Consider the following 15766-nt stretch of genomic DNA (forward strand, 5'->3'; position numbering starts at 1 on the left):
GCTTCAACGGCAAGTGACCTACGACCCGTTGCGGCTACTTCTTCCCTGTAGATCTTGTCGGCGCAGATAAGGGCATCCTTCTTGTTGCCAGGGACAGAGATGACACTTATCGGGCCTGGCATCTTCAGTACGTTGTATGCATAGTGAGAGGCTGCCATGAACTTGGCGAGTACTGGACGGCCGAGTATCCCATTGTAGGGTAATAGAAAATCAGCAACGTCAAAAGTGACCCTCTCAGTCCTGAAGTTCAACTCGCTGCCAAATGTTACCGGCAATGTGATCTTTCCCTTCGGCTTGCTCCTTCCCGGATTGATTCCTTGAAATGTGCCGGTCTCTTCGAGCTCGCCATCAGGGATCTGAAGCTTCTGGTGTACCACGGAGGAGATCAGGTTCAAGCCGGCCCCGCCGTCAACTAGCATCTTAGTGACCTTGAGGTTGTGGATGGTTGGTGAAACCAACATCGGCAAGCACCCGACTGCGGTTATGCGATCAGGGTGGTCCTCAATATCAAAGATGATAGGCGTGCTGGACCATTTCAGAGGCTTGCGTGACTCGATGGGTGGTTCTGCCGCATTGACTTCCCGCACCCACTGCTTGAGCTGGCGTTGTGAAGTATGCAGAAAAGCACCGCCGTCAACGCACAGGACCTCTGTGGCTTTCTGGAACTCCTGCTCATCGGTCTCGTCATCATCCATATCTTCATCATCGTCGTCATCTTCATCCTTGTCGCGGCCACGGGGAGGTCTGTCTCCTTGCTGCTGCTTGGCCTTGCCACGGCGTCCTCCTCGGCTGGGACATTTCTTGCCGGATCCTCCAGCACCTTCCTGGGCCTTCTCCTTGTCGCGTCGCTCGTATTCAGCCTTTTGCTGTTCAACAAGCTGCTCGACCTTCTTGCAGCTCTGGAGATCATGGGCCTTGGTGCGGTGGATCTTGCAGTATTGCTTGTTGGTGTCGTCCTACTTGTCGGCGACCGCCACAGCTGCGGCAACCTCCTTGCCGGAGCTACCAGCTTCGTCTTTCTTGCTGGACTGCTCAACGACTAGCACCTCTTTGCCTTTCTTCTTCCTGTTGTTTCGCCGCTAGTTTTTCTTTGCCGGGGAAGCATCCTCACTATCAGATCCTCCTGCTCCTGTATTCTCTCCGGGGAGTTTCCTCCCTTCCTCAGCACGTGCACACTTGTCGGACAGGGCATATAGCTCACTGATGTCTCTGATCTTGCACATCACCATCTCCTCCCGCATCCTGCGGTTCCGCACGTTCTGATGGAACGCGCTGATCACTGTGGCAGGGTGGACATCTGGGATGTTGTGCTGTACACGGCTGAATCTCTGAATGTACTTGCGCAGGGGCTCTCCTTCCTTCTGGGCGAGCAGATGAAGGTTGCTCTCTTGGCCATGAGGCTTGTGGCCGCCAGTAAAGGCGCCGACAAACTGATGGCACAGGTCAGCCCAGGAGGATATGGAGTTGTCTGGCAAGTGCATGAGCCAGGATCTGACATTGGGCTTGCGCACCAGCGGGAAGTAGTTGGCAAGGATCTTGTCGTCCCACCCCCCAGCAGCTTGCACCGTGATGGTGTAGATGCTGAGGAACTCCGACGGATGCGACTTGCCATCATACTTCTCTGGTACATCTGGCTTGAAATTCTTCGTGCTGGGCCACTGGACTTGCCGCAGCTCGCGAGTGAACGCAGGGCAACCTACCGCGTACGGCAAGTCGCCTGATTCCCCTGGCGCATGCATGTCAACAGAGGGCCCAGCGCGCTTGTCGGATTGACGTCGCGCTTCTCTTTGGCGCTCAATGCGAGTATGAGCGTCTTCTTGCTATCGTTCGTGAAGAACTTGGCGCTGATCACGACGAGCTCGTGGATCCGATGACGCAGTGGAGTCGCTATCGAGGTGGATCCGGCGAGTTGGCAATCTTGGCCTTCGGGGTGGAGAGTGCGTGGTGGTTGCACCCCCACCGGTTTTGTCGCCATCGGCTTGTGCCTGGCAGTCCTGCCGCGGCCGCGATGCACTTGGCTCCCGCGGAGTGTCGCCGCTGGCGAAGCCGATGAGACTCTGAATGGTGGCCCTCCATTGGTCGATCTTGTCTTCCGCTGGAGGGTAATCCAGGAGCAGTTGACCTCGCGCCAAAGCTTCTGCTGGAGTTGTGGGTGGCAGTGGCGAACGGTGCGAGGAGCGGGATATGCTCGGACTTCTAACTATGTTAGAAGGAGTAGTATCCCGTTGAGGCGACCGTGTCTCGCTCGTGCTAGCACGTTGGCGTGCTTGTTGGTCTTGAGCACCCCGAGATCCACCAGCTCGATCTTGTCCCAACGAACGTATGGTACTATGAATACCATGACGCTGTCGGTCCTGCGCCTCCTGAGATGGGTGCGGTAAATGTACGGACGCCGAGGTCTGCGCAGCCTTGTCCTTGGACCTGGCAGCATCGTGAGCTTCCTCGTCGACGTTCATTCTTCCGCCAGCGTCTACTCCACCACCCGTTTGCTCCGGTGGTGGTGGAAGTGACGTGGACGAAGCAGCTGCCGCCGAAGTCTTCTTCTTCGGTGGCATGTCAATGAAGAAAATGAAGATCTAGCTCGTGTGAACGCCGGATTAGGTTCACGCAATCTCGACGCCCCCTACCTGGCGCGGCAAAGATGTCGAGGAAGCTGATCCACGAACACCTATGGGACCGGCGGACCAAGCCCCTTTCGGTTCGGCAGGGGACGGAGATCACACGAAGAGCAGATCGAGGCGAAGCACACGAGCAGTTTACTCAGCTTCGAAGCTCTCCGTAGAGATAATACTCCTACTGCTGCTTGTCTGATTTTATTGTGTTCTTGCTCGGGAGCGCTGAATGCTACAGTACATTCGTGCTGCTAACGAGACCGAGCGCGTGTGTATTTTTGGCCTTCGAACCCCTCTCTACGTTGCGCATGGGCCTCCTTTTATATGTTCAAGGGGTCACCGACAGGTGGCAACGCAGACAAGGGTAAAAACGTAAAAGGAGTTGCGGTTGGTACAACTACTTGTACAGTGTATCCTACCTACCCCTGACGGCAGGGGACAAGGGCATTAAATGCCCATCTGTGTCGCCCAAACAGTGCAGAAAAGGACCGTCAGGGACGCCACCGTTCGCCACGATGACGATCTCGTCATCGTCGCATGCCACCGCGCACCGCTGGCTGCACAGCCTCCTGCCACGCGCGCCTGGAACGGCCCCAGGGCGACACGTTGGTGGATGTGCTGGAGCGCGGGTACAGGGTGGTTACTTGCCGCGGCAAGCGCCTTGCCGCGGTCATTGTCTTGTCGCGCCCGGAAGCTTGTCGCTCACCAGGCCTTGCCGGGACGCGCGGCGCATTGCGGCAAGTTCCTTGAGATGCCTTGGTTGGCCTTCCTGGCAAGCTCCTCTTGTCGGGGCCTTGTCTCCTTGGCTTGAATACTTTGTTCTTGAATGGCTCCAAGGGAACCACGGAGGACATTGGCGGTCGCCCGGCAAGCCTTGCCGCGGGGCGCTGCAACTGCCCGTGCACAAGTTTGGGATACTAGGGTACCCCTATTCTAGTACACCGACAATATCAGATATGTGAATTATGCAATGCCATGTTTTTCAGCCAATTATCATATATGTGAATTATGCACTTCCATGTAGCCATGCATCATATATGTGAATTATCGCATGGCATCCTTTTTTTCATTACGTATTCCATTTGTCGACAATCTATGTATATTGAACTACTCTTCATGTGTATCAGCCATTTGAGCTGGTTATGGAAAAATCAGTAGTGAAAACAAGATCTTTAGAGCAAGCAATTGTACCTGTTGAAGCATATATCTCGATGGTTATAGGTAGCTCCTCAGAGGAGGACTCAGAGACAGATGACTAGTCCTATATCCCACCAGAGGTGTATGCTCTAATTTGCAATGTTTATATTTCTCATATCATGCATATGGTGTCTTGCATTGTTTAGTTTAGACATCATATGCACAATATTCAATTCCATCTTCTTAGTTTAGAGATCATACGTGCGAGTGCCAGCTGCTTAGTATATGAATCAATTATGTCAATTATATCATGCCATCCTATATAATTAGACAAAATGTATGCGAATTATTTCATCCCAAACTACTTTAGAAAGACAGCATATAGTTTTGTCATGTCATCCTGTTTAGATACTCATCATATGTTGAATTATGCCATTATATCCTGTTAAGTTATCCATCATATATCTGAAAATGTGTGATGCTATCTTGTTTAGTTAGCCATCATATATGTGAAATTGTGTCATGTTGTCCTATTTGGTTAGACAACATATATGTGAATTACCACATCTGTCTATCATACAATGTCTGTACATTCAATTTCTTTTCTTGTTTCTCAGCCATTTGAATTGGAGGGGGTGATGGCAGTATCTAAGGGAGCAAAAACCCGTTCTTCACAAAAGACGATGCTACCCATCGATGCAGATAGAACAATGGTTGTACTGGCCCACGAACTAGCCCCACCACACATAATCGAGACTCTTCCAGATTGCACACTTACACCGTTGGACAGAGAACCAGCTAATACCCATGTAACCCCAACCCCGGCGGATAGTAACCCACTTCTAGATGACACAACACCATGTCCACCACAAGTACCCCCACACGAGCAGTTTGTAAAGCAACCATAGTGCCCAAAGCATGAAGACCACCAGATCGAACCCAAACTCCACGTTTAAAGCAGAAGAGCAACTGTTCTTAGGTCAGATTCCGTAGCTATGGTCCATAATCCTTTGCTCTTGCATCACTGTATTTACTGATACCAACTACTTTCCAATTTGAAGGATCCAATTGAAATTCCAATGGCAGAAAAGGTATGTTTTAAACCTATTTCTTTAACTGATTGTTTAACTTCTTTCTCTATGTTGATTTCAGTTTCAGTTGTATAAACAATTATGTTCTATTGTGATGCACATTACAAGTGTTGACAGTGTTGTGTAGTTTCTCACGCTTATATTCTGTCTATGCTGATGTGTCTTAAAAATATATGATTTGAACTGTGTCTCTATCTTGATTTGGCAACATAAACTAGAATAATATGGACAATACAGTGACCATAGTACGTGGATATATGTTTCTTTCATGTTGTTATCCTGTCCACCTTACTACTGAACTGGTTTACCAAAATGAGTTTCATATACTACATGCTAAACCTATGATGTGTCTGCTTGTTTCTCTTGTAGAATGCGAACAAAATATTGGAGAAGAGAACCCCACTATGCACTGGTAGAGAAAGTAATGCAGATAAGGTTCAATATAGGGATACAACCCTCATGGTCTCCAAGAAAGGTGATAAAAACGATATTATAGACAGTGAGACAACCCCTTCGGGAACGTGATTTTCTCACCGAACGTGATCCAGGAGACTTGGACCCTGCTCCAAGGAACAAAAGAGACGGTCACGAGGGTGGGGGGCGCCCCCCTCCTAGGGCGCGCCCCCTGCCTCGTGGCCCCCCTGTTGCTCCACCGACGTACTCCTTCCTCCTATATATACCTACGTATCCCCAAACGATCAGAAGAGGAGACAAAAACCTAATTCCACTGCCGCAACCTTCTGTATCCACGAGATCCCATCTTGGGGCCTGTTCCGGAGCTCCGCCAGAGGGGGCATCCACCATGGAGGGCTTCTACATCAACACCATAGCCCTCTGATGAAGTGTGAGTAGTTTACTTAAGACCTTCAGGTCCATAGCTAGTAGGTAGATGGCTTCTTCTCTCTTTTTGGATCTCAATACAATGTTCTCCCCCTCTCTCATGGAGATCTATTCGATGTAATCTTCTTTTTGCGGTGTGTTTGTTGAGACCGATGAATTGTGGGTTTATGATCCAGCTTATCTATGAATAATATTTGAATCTTCTCTGAATTCTTTTATGTGTGATTGAGTTATCTTTGCAAGTCTCTTCAAATTATCCGTTTGGTTTGGCCAACTAGATTGGTATTTCTTGCAATGGGAGATGTGCTTAGCTTTGGGTTCAATCTAGCGGTGTCCTTTCCCAGTGACAGAAGGGGCAGCAAGGCACGTATTGTATTGTTGCCATCGAGGATAACAAGATGGGTTTTTTTATCATATTGCATGAATTTATCCCTCTACATCATGTCATCTTGCTTAAGGCATTACTCTGTTTTTAACTTAATACTCTAGATGCATGCTAGATAGCGGTCGACGAGTAGAGTAATAGTAGTAGATGCAGAATCGTTTCGATCTACTTGTCTTGGATGTGATGCCTATATACATGATCATTACCTAGATATACTCATAACTATGCTCAATTCTGTCAATTGCTCCACAGTAATTTGTTCACCCACCATAGAATATCTATGCTCTTGAGAGAAGCCACTAGTGAAACCTATGGCCCCCGGGTCTATTCTCATCATATCAATCTCCATTACTTTATTACTTGCTTTGTTTTTACTTTTCCTTTTACTTTTCACTTTGCATCTATATACCAAAAATACCAAAAAAATTATTTATCATCCCTATCAGATCTCACTCTCGTAAGTGACTGTGAAGGGATTGACAACCCCTAATCGCATTGGTTGCGAGGAGCTATCGTTTTGTGTAGGTACGAGGGACTTGTGCGTGGTCTCCTACTGGATTGATACCTTGGTTCTCAAAAAACTGAGGGAAATACTTACGCTACTTTGCTGCATCATCCTCTCCTCTTCAGAGAAATCCAATGCAGTGCTCAAGAGGTAGCAAGAAGAATTTCTGGCGCCATTGCCGGGGAGGCTCACGCAAGAGCAAGTCAACCATACCAAGTACCCATCACAATCCATATCTCTCGCATTACATTATTTGCCATTTGCCTCTCGTTTTCCTCTCCCCCACTTCACCCTTGCCGTTTTATTCGCCCTCTCTTTCCCAATCTCCTTCTCTTTTTCCCGTTTGCCTTTTCCCGTTGCCTTTCTGTTTGCCTGCATGTTGGATTACTTGTTGCCATGGCGCAAGATAATACCAAATTGTGTGACTTCTCGAATACCAATAATAATGATTTCCTTAGTACTCCGATTGCTCCTCTTAATAATGATGATTCTTTTGAAATCAATACCGCTTTGCTGAATCTTGTTATGAAAGATCAATTCGCCGACCTTCCTAGTGAAGATTTGGCTACTCATCTAAACAATTTTGTTGATTTGTGTGATATGCAAAAGAAGAAAGATAAGGATAACAATATTGTCAAATTGAAGTTATTTTCGTTTTCACTTAGAGATCGTGCTAAAGTTTGGTTTCCGTCTTTGCCTAAAAATAATATTGATTCTTGGAACAAGTGCAAAGATGCTTTTATCTCTAAGTATTTTCCTCCCGCTAAGATCATCACTCTTAGGAACGATATTATGAATTTTAAACAACTTGATCATGAGCATGTTGCCCAATCTTGGGAAAGAATGAAATTGATGCTTCGCAATTGCCCTACTCATGGTTTGAATTTATGGATAATCATACAAATTTTTTATGCCGGATTGAATTTTGCTTCTAGAAATCTTTTAGATTCGGACGCGGGAGGCACGTTTATGGAAATTACATTAGGATATGCTACCAAATTGCTTGATAATATTATGGCTAATTATTCTCTATGGCACACCGAAAGATCTTCTAGTAAAAAAGTCCATGGTATAGAAGAAATCAATGTTTTGAGTGAAAAGATGGATCAACTTATGAAGATGTTTGCTACTAAAAATACTTCTCTTGATCCCAATGATATGCCCTTGTCTACTTTGATTGAGAATAATAATGAATCTATGGATGTGAATTTTGTTGGTAGGAATAGTTTTGGAAACAACGCGTATAGAGGGAATTTTAATCCTAGGCCTTATCCTAGTAATCCTTCTAATAATTATGGAAATTCCTACAACAACTCTTATGTAAATTTTAATAAGATGCCCTCTGAATTTGAGAGTAGTGTTAAAGAGTTTATGAATTCTCAAAAGAATTTTTATGCTTTGCTTGAAGAGAAATTGCTTAAAGTTGATGATTTGGCTAGGAACGTTTATAGAATTTCTCTTGAAATTGATTCTTTAAAGCTTAGATCTATTCCTCCTAAGCATGATATCAATGAGTCTCTCAAAGCCATGAGAATTTCCATTGATGAGTGCAAAGAAAGAACCGCTAGGATGCGTGCTTCCAAAGATGCCTTTATTAAAGCGTGTTCTTCCAATTCCTATGAAAATCAAGATCAAGATCTAAAAGTTATTGATGTTTCCCCCATTAAATCTTTGTTTTGCAACATGAATCTTGATGAAACTGAATATGATCTTCCTTTACCTAGAAGGCGTTCTAAGAATTCGGAGTTTCTAGATCTTGATGACGAAATTGATGAAAGTGGGATTGAAAGAAATAAAAACCTAGATGTTGCTAAACCCACTATTTTGGATCTCAAGGAATTTAATTATGAAAGTTGCTCTTTAATTGATTGTATTTCCTTGTTGCAATCCGTGCTAGATTCTCCTCATGCTTATAGTCAAAATAAGGCCTTTACTGAACACATTGTTGATGCCTTGATGCAATCTTATGAAGAAAAACTTGAGTTGAAAGTTTCTATCCCTAGAAAACTCTATGATGAATGGGAACCTACTATTAAAATTAAAATTAAAGATTATGAGTTTCATGCTTTGTGTGATTTGGGTGCTAGTGTCTCTACCTCCCAAAACTTTCTGTGATTTGCTAGATTTCCGTGACTTTGATGATTGCTCCCTAAACTTGAATCTTGCGGATTCCACTATTAAAAAGCCTATGGGAAGAATTAATGATGTTCTTATTGTTTCAAATAGGAATTATGTGCCCGTAGATTTTATGGTTCTTGATATAGATTGCAATCCTTCATGTCCTATTATTCTTGGTAGACCTTTCCTTAGAACGATTGGTGCAATTATTGATATGAAGGAAGGGAATATTAGATTCCAATTTCCCTTAAAGAAGGGCATGGAACACTTCCCTAGAAAGAAAATAAAATTACCATATGAATCTATCATGAGAGCCACTTATGGATTGCCTACCAAAGATGGCAATACCTAGATCTATCCTTGCTTTTATTGCTAGCTAGGGGCGTTAAACGATAGCGCTTGTTGGGAGGCAACCCAATTTTATTTTTAATTTTTTTGTTTTTGCTTCTGTTTAGGAATAAATAATCCATCTAGCCTCTGTTTGGATGTGGTTTTATGTTTTAATTAGTGTTTGTGCCAAGTAGAACCTATAGGATAACCTACGATGATAGTTGATTTGATTCTGCTGAAAAACAGAAACTTTGCACGCACGAATATAATTTTGTTAAATCACAGGAACGTGCTTTGCGTCTATTCTTTTTGATGCTGTTCAATAAAAAAAATTCCGGGACTTCCTATTTTGGTAGTATTTTTAGAGTTCCATAAGTTTGCGTTAGTTACAGATTGTGACAGACTGTTCTGTTTTTGACAGATTCTGTTTTGCGTTTGTTGTTTGCTTATTTTGATGACTCTATGGCTAGTAAAATAGTTTATAATCCATAGAGAAGTTGGAATACAGTAGGTTTAACACCAATATAAATAAAGAATGAGTTCATTACAGTACCTTAAAGTAGTTTTTTGTTTTCTTTCTCTAACGGAGCTCACGAGATTTCTATTGAGTTTTGTGTTGTGAAGTTTTCAAGTTTTGGGTGAATTTTTTTGATGGATTATGGAACAAGGAGTAGCAAGAGCCTAAGCTTGGGGATGCCCATGTCACCCCCAAGATAATCCAAGGACACCAAAAATTCTAAGCTTGGGGATGCCCCGGAAGGCATCCCCTCTTTCGTCTACTTCCATCGGTAATTTACTTGGAGCTATATTTTTATTCACCACATGATATGTGTTTTGCTTGGAGCGTCTTGTATTATTTGCATCTTTGCTTGTTAGTTTAACACAATCATACTTTCTATACAAACCTTTTGAGGTATCCATACATAAATTGGAATTTGCTAGAATACTCTATGTGCTTCACTTATATCTTTTGAGCTTGATAGTTTTGCTCATAGTGCTTCACTTATATCTTTTGAGCGTGATAATTTTTGCTCTAGTACTTCACTTAGATCTTTTAGAGCACGGTGGTGGATTTGTTTTAAAGAAACTATTGACCTCTCATGCTTCACTTAGATTATTTTGAGAGTTGTTAATAGCATGGTAATTTGCTTAATATTAATATACTTGGTATTAAAGATATGCGAAACTTTCTTTCGAGTGAGTTGAATACTAAGATAAGTTTGATGCTTGATAATTGTTTTGAGATATGGAGGTTATAATATCAAAGTCGTGCTAGTTGAGTAATTGTGAATTTGAGAAATTCTTGTGTTGAAGTTTGCAAGTCCCGTAGCATGCACGTATGGTTAAAGTTGTGTAACAAATTTGAAACATGAAGTGTACCTGGCTTGTGCATCCTTATGAGTGGTGGTCAGGGACGGGCGATGGTATTTTCCTACCAATCTATCCCCCTAGGAGCATGCATGTAGTACTTGATTTTTGATGACTTCTAAATTTTTGCAATAAGTATATGAGTTCTTTTGACTAATGTTGAGTCCATGGATTATACGCACTCTCACCTTTCCGCCTTTGCTAGCCTCTTCGGTACCGTGCATTGCCCTTTCTCACCTTGAGAGTTGGTGCAAACTTCGTCGGTGCATCCAAACCCCGTGATACAATACCCTCTATCACACATAAACCTCCTTATATCTTCCTCAAAACAGCCACCATACCTACCTATCATGGCATTTCCATAGTCATTCCGATATATATTGCCCTGCAACTTCATCATCATCATCATGACATACATTAATTTTGTCATATTGCCATTGCATGATCATGTAGTTGACATCGTATTTTTGGCAAAGCCACCATGCATTATTTTTCATAGATGTCACTCTTGATTCATTGCACCATCCCGGTACACCGCCGGAGGCATTCATATAGAGTCATATCTTGTTCTAAGTTTCGAGTTGTAATCCTTATGTTGTAATCAATAGAAGTGTGATGATCATCATTATTAGAGCATTGCCCAAACAAAAAAAATAAAAGAGAAAGGCCAAAAGAAAAAAAAGAAAGGCCCAAAAAAAGGAAAATAAATAAAAAGGGCAATGCTACTATCTCTTTTTCCACACTTGTGCTTCAAAGTAGCACCTTGTTCTTCATGTAGTGAGTCTCATATATTGTGCTTCAAAGTAGCACCTTGTTCTTCATGTAGTGAGTCTCATAAGTTGTCTTTTTATACTAGTGGGAATTTTTCATTATAGAACTTGGCTTGTATATTCCTACGATGGGCTTCCTCAAATGCCCTAGGTCTTCATGAGCAAGCGAGTTGTATGCACACCCACTAGTTTTCTTTTGTTGAGCATTCATAGCTCTAGTGCATCCGTTGCATGGAAATCCCTACTCCTCATGTTGACATCAGTTAATGGGCATCTCCATAGCCCGTTGATTATCCTCGTCAATGTGAGACTTTCTCCTTTTTTGTCCTCTCCACACAATCCCCATCATCATATTCTATTCCACCCATAGTGTTATATCCATGGCTCACGCTCATGTATTGCGTGAAGGTTGAAAAAGTTTGAGATTAGTTAAGTATGAAACAATTGCTTAGCTTGTCATCGGGGGTATAGAAGTTGGGAACATCTTTCTGTGACGAAAATGAAGCATAGTCTAACTATATGATTTTGTAGGGATGAACTTTCTTTTGCCATGCTATTTGAGAAGACATGATTGCTTTGATTAGTATGCTTGAAGTATTATTATTTTTATGTCAATATGAACTTTTGCCTTGAATCTTTCGGATCTGAATATTCATTCCACAATTAAGAAGATTTACATTGAAATTATGCCAGAGTATCACTCCACATCAAAAATTCTCTTTTATCATTTACCTACTCGAGGACGAGCAGGAATTAAGCTTGGGGATGCCTGATACGTCTCCAACGTATCTATAATTTTTGGTTGCTCCATGCTACTTTATCTACTGTTTTGGACTATATTGGGCTTTACTTTCCACTTTTATATTATTTTTGGGACTAACCTATTAACCGGAGGCCCAACCCAGAATTGTTGTTTTTTGCCTATTTCAGTGTTTCGAAGAAACGGAATATCAAACAGATTCCAAACGGAATCAAACCTTTGGGAACGTGATTTTCTCACCGAACGTGATCCAGGAGACTTGGACCCTGCTCCAAGAAACAAAAGCGTCGGTAACGAGGGTGGGGGTGCCCCCCCTAGGGCACGACCCCTGCCTCATGGCCCCCCTGTTGCTCCACCGACGTACTCCTTCCTCCTATATATACCTACGTATCCCCAAACGATCAAAAGAGGAGCCAAAAACCTAATTCCACCGCCGCAACCTTCTGTATCCACGAGATCCCATCTTGGGGCCTGTTCCGGAGCTCCGCCGGAGGGGGCATCCACCATGGAGGGCTTCTACATCAACACCATAGCCCCTCCGATGAAGTTTGAGTAGTTTACTTCAGACCTTCGGGTCCATAGCTAGTAGCTAGATGGCTTCTTCTCTCTTTTTGGATCTCAATACACTGTTCTCCCCCTCTCTCATGGAGATCTATTCGATGTAATCTTCTTTTTGCGGTGTGTTTGTTGAGACCGATGAATTGTGGGTTTATGATCCAGGTTATCTATGAATAATATTTGAATCTTCTCTGAATTATTTTATGTATAATTGAGTTATCTTTGCAAGTCTCTTCTAATTATCCATTTGGTTTGGCCAACTAGATTGGTAGTTCTTGCAATGGGAGAAGTGCTTAGCTTTGGGTTCAATCTTGCGGTGTCCTTTCCTAGTGACAGAAGGGGCAGCAAGGCACGTATTGTATTGTTGCCATCGAGGATAACAAGATGGGGATTTTATCATATTTCATGAATTTATCCCTCTACATCATGTCATCTTGCTTAAGGCGTTACTCTGTTTTTAACTTAATACTCTAGATGCATGCTGGATAGCGGTCGATGAGTGGAGTAATAGTAGTAGATGCAGAATCGTTTCGATCTACTTGTCTTGGATGTGATGCCTATATACATAATCATTACCTAGGTACACTCATAACTATGCTCAATTCTGTCAATTGCTCAACAGTAATTTGTTCACCCACCATAGAATATCTATGCTCTTGAGAGAAGCCACTAGTGAAACCTATGGCCCCCGGGTCTATTCTCATCATATCAATCTCCATTACTTTATTACTTGCTTTGTTTTTACTTTGCCTTTTACTTTTCACTTTGCATCTATATACCAAAAATACCAAAAATATTATTTATCATCTCTATCAGATCTCACTCTCGTAAGTGACTGAAGGGATTGACAACCCCTAATCGCGTTGGTTGCGAGGAGCTATCATTTTGTGTAGGTACGAGGGACTTGTGCGTGGTCTCCTACTGGATTGATACCTTGGTTCTCAAGAAACTGAGGGAAATACTTACGCTACTTTGCTGCATCATCCTCTCCTCTTCGGGGAAATCCAACGCAGTGCTCAAGAGGTAGCATGCTACGGCAAGATGCCGAAGGTCTGAGGAAATCCCTGCAGAATTCATATGCATACTTTATGGTGCAACAGCAAGCGCTGGAGGATTTAAGCGCCAAACAAGAGAAAGTTAATAAGCTTGCTAAGAATCTTGCTAGCATTATGGGTACCCAGGATATTGTTTCTTGAGCTCTTCTGAAGTGGTTTCAGTTTTGGAAATGTTTTGTTGCAGAGTGTATTTGCAGTGGTCGCCAACTTTGACAACCAGTGTATGTGATTTGCTCCTTTGTTACCTATATTTGCACTAGTGGCGAACTTTGATGCCCAGTGGATGTAATATGTGTAATAGCCGTGATAGTCTAGCATGAGTTGCTTGCTTATTTATTTCCTTGTTGTCTTGTTTATTAGTTTCCTTGTAGTCAGTGCAATACTTTTTCTGCGGTTTGCTAGTGGCCGCAATAACCTATTTTTTTAAACTAGGCCATAATAACCATGGGCTACATATTTACTGTAGTGACCATGGGCCTCCTACGGGTCATAGAAACAATGGGCCTTCTACTGGACGTAGAAACAATGGGCCCTCTACGGGTCATAGAAACAATGGGCCTTATACGGACCGTAGCATCAATGGGCCTTCTACTGGCTGTAGGATCGACTGGCCAAACATGGGCCAATAACAGACCGCATTATGGGCCATAAACGGGCTAGAGTTGGAATCATCCGTTCATGGGCTGACCATAATGGGCCGTCATTAATCGGTCGTATTTGATGACGCTATGAAAACAGCCCAACGGATTAACGGGCCACAAACGGGTCGACTGTAACCACGGGCTGAATTTGGCCCACAAGCAGAAAAGGCCAGTGTTGGTGTCAAAACTGGTGGATCTTGGGTAGGGGGTCCCGAGCTGTGTGTCTAAGGTTAATGGTAACAGGAGGCGGGGGACACAATGTTTACCTAGGTTCGGGCCCTCTCTATGGAGGTAATACCCTACTTCCTGCTTGATTGATCTTGATGAATATGAGTATTACAAGAGTTGATCTACCACGAGATCGTAATGGCTAAACCCTAGAAGCCTGGTGAGGGAGTCCTGGATTAGGGGGTATCCAGACAACCGGACTATATACTTTGGTCGGACTGTTGGACCGTGAAGATACAAGACTCAAGACTTCGTCCCGTGTCCGGATGGGACTCTCCTTTGCGTGGAAGACAAGCTTGGCGATCCGTATATTATCTTTCCTTCTTTGTAACCGACTCCATGTAAACCCTAGCCCTCTCTAGTGTCTATATAAACCGGAGGGTTTGGTCCTTAGAAACAGAATCATAATCATCATAGGCTAGCTTCTAGGTTTTAGCCTCTACGATCTCGTGGTAGACCAACTGTTGTAACACTCATAACATCAATATCAATCAAGCAGGAAGTAGGGTTTTACCTCCATCAAGAGGGCCCGAACCTGGGTAAAACATCGTGTCCCTTGCCTACTGTTACCATTAGTGTTAGACGCACAGATCGGGACCCCCTACCTAAGATCCGCTGGTTTTGATACCGACATTGGTGCTTTCATTGAGAGTTCCTCTGCGTCGTCGCTGCAAGGCTTGATGGCTCCTTCAATCAACAAGAACATGGCCCACGGTGAGACTTTTCTCCCCGGACAGATCTTCGTGTTCGGCGGCTTCGTACTACGGGCCAATTTGCTTGGCCATCTGGAACAGATCGATAGCTACGCCCCTGGCCATCAGGTCAGGTTCGGAAACTTGAACTACACGGCCGATTTCCGCAGAGACTTGATCTTCAACGGATTCAGGTTTGCGCCAGGAGCGCCGGACAGTCATGATGAGCACGGCTTAGGCCTGCTGTCGGACAATGCTCGAGATATCGCCCCTGCAGGAGCCCGGACCTAAATCAGGAGCAGATTGCGTCGCCCGGGGACGGGTGGATGGACCCCGCCCCGGAGGCCGCACACTCATCGGTGGTAGAGCCGAACACAGGCTTCACCCCCAAGGAAGCCTGTGACACCGGACCCCCGGACTCGTATCCGGCTGTAGGTTCCAGTCCGTGCACTCCCGAGCCCGCCGAATCTGGTTGGGCTCCAGTAATGGAGTTCACCACTGTGGATATCTTCCAGCACTCGCCCTTTGGCGACAGGCTGAACTCTTTAAAGTCTCTCTCTTTGTCAGGAGACTCTTGGCCGAACTATGTCCGGATCGACTGGGAAGCAGGCAGCGAAGGAATTCATGGCCCACCCACCACCCACTTCATTGCCACGGTCGATGATTTAACCGAAGT

This window comes from Triticum aestivum, chromosome 3B (assembly GCF_018294505.1).
Source record: "Triticum aestivum cultivar Chinese Spring chromosome 3B, IWGSC CS RefSeq v2.1, whole genome shotgun sequence".
NCBI classification, from domain to species: domain Eukaryota; kingdom Viridiplantae; phylum Streptophyta; class Magnoliopsida; order Poales; family Poaceae; genus Triticum; species Triticum aestivum.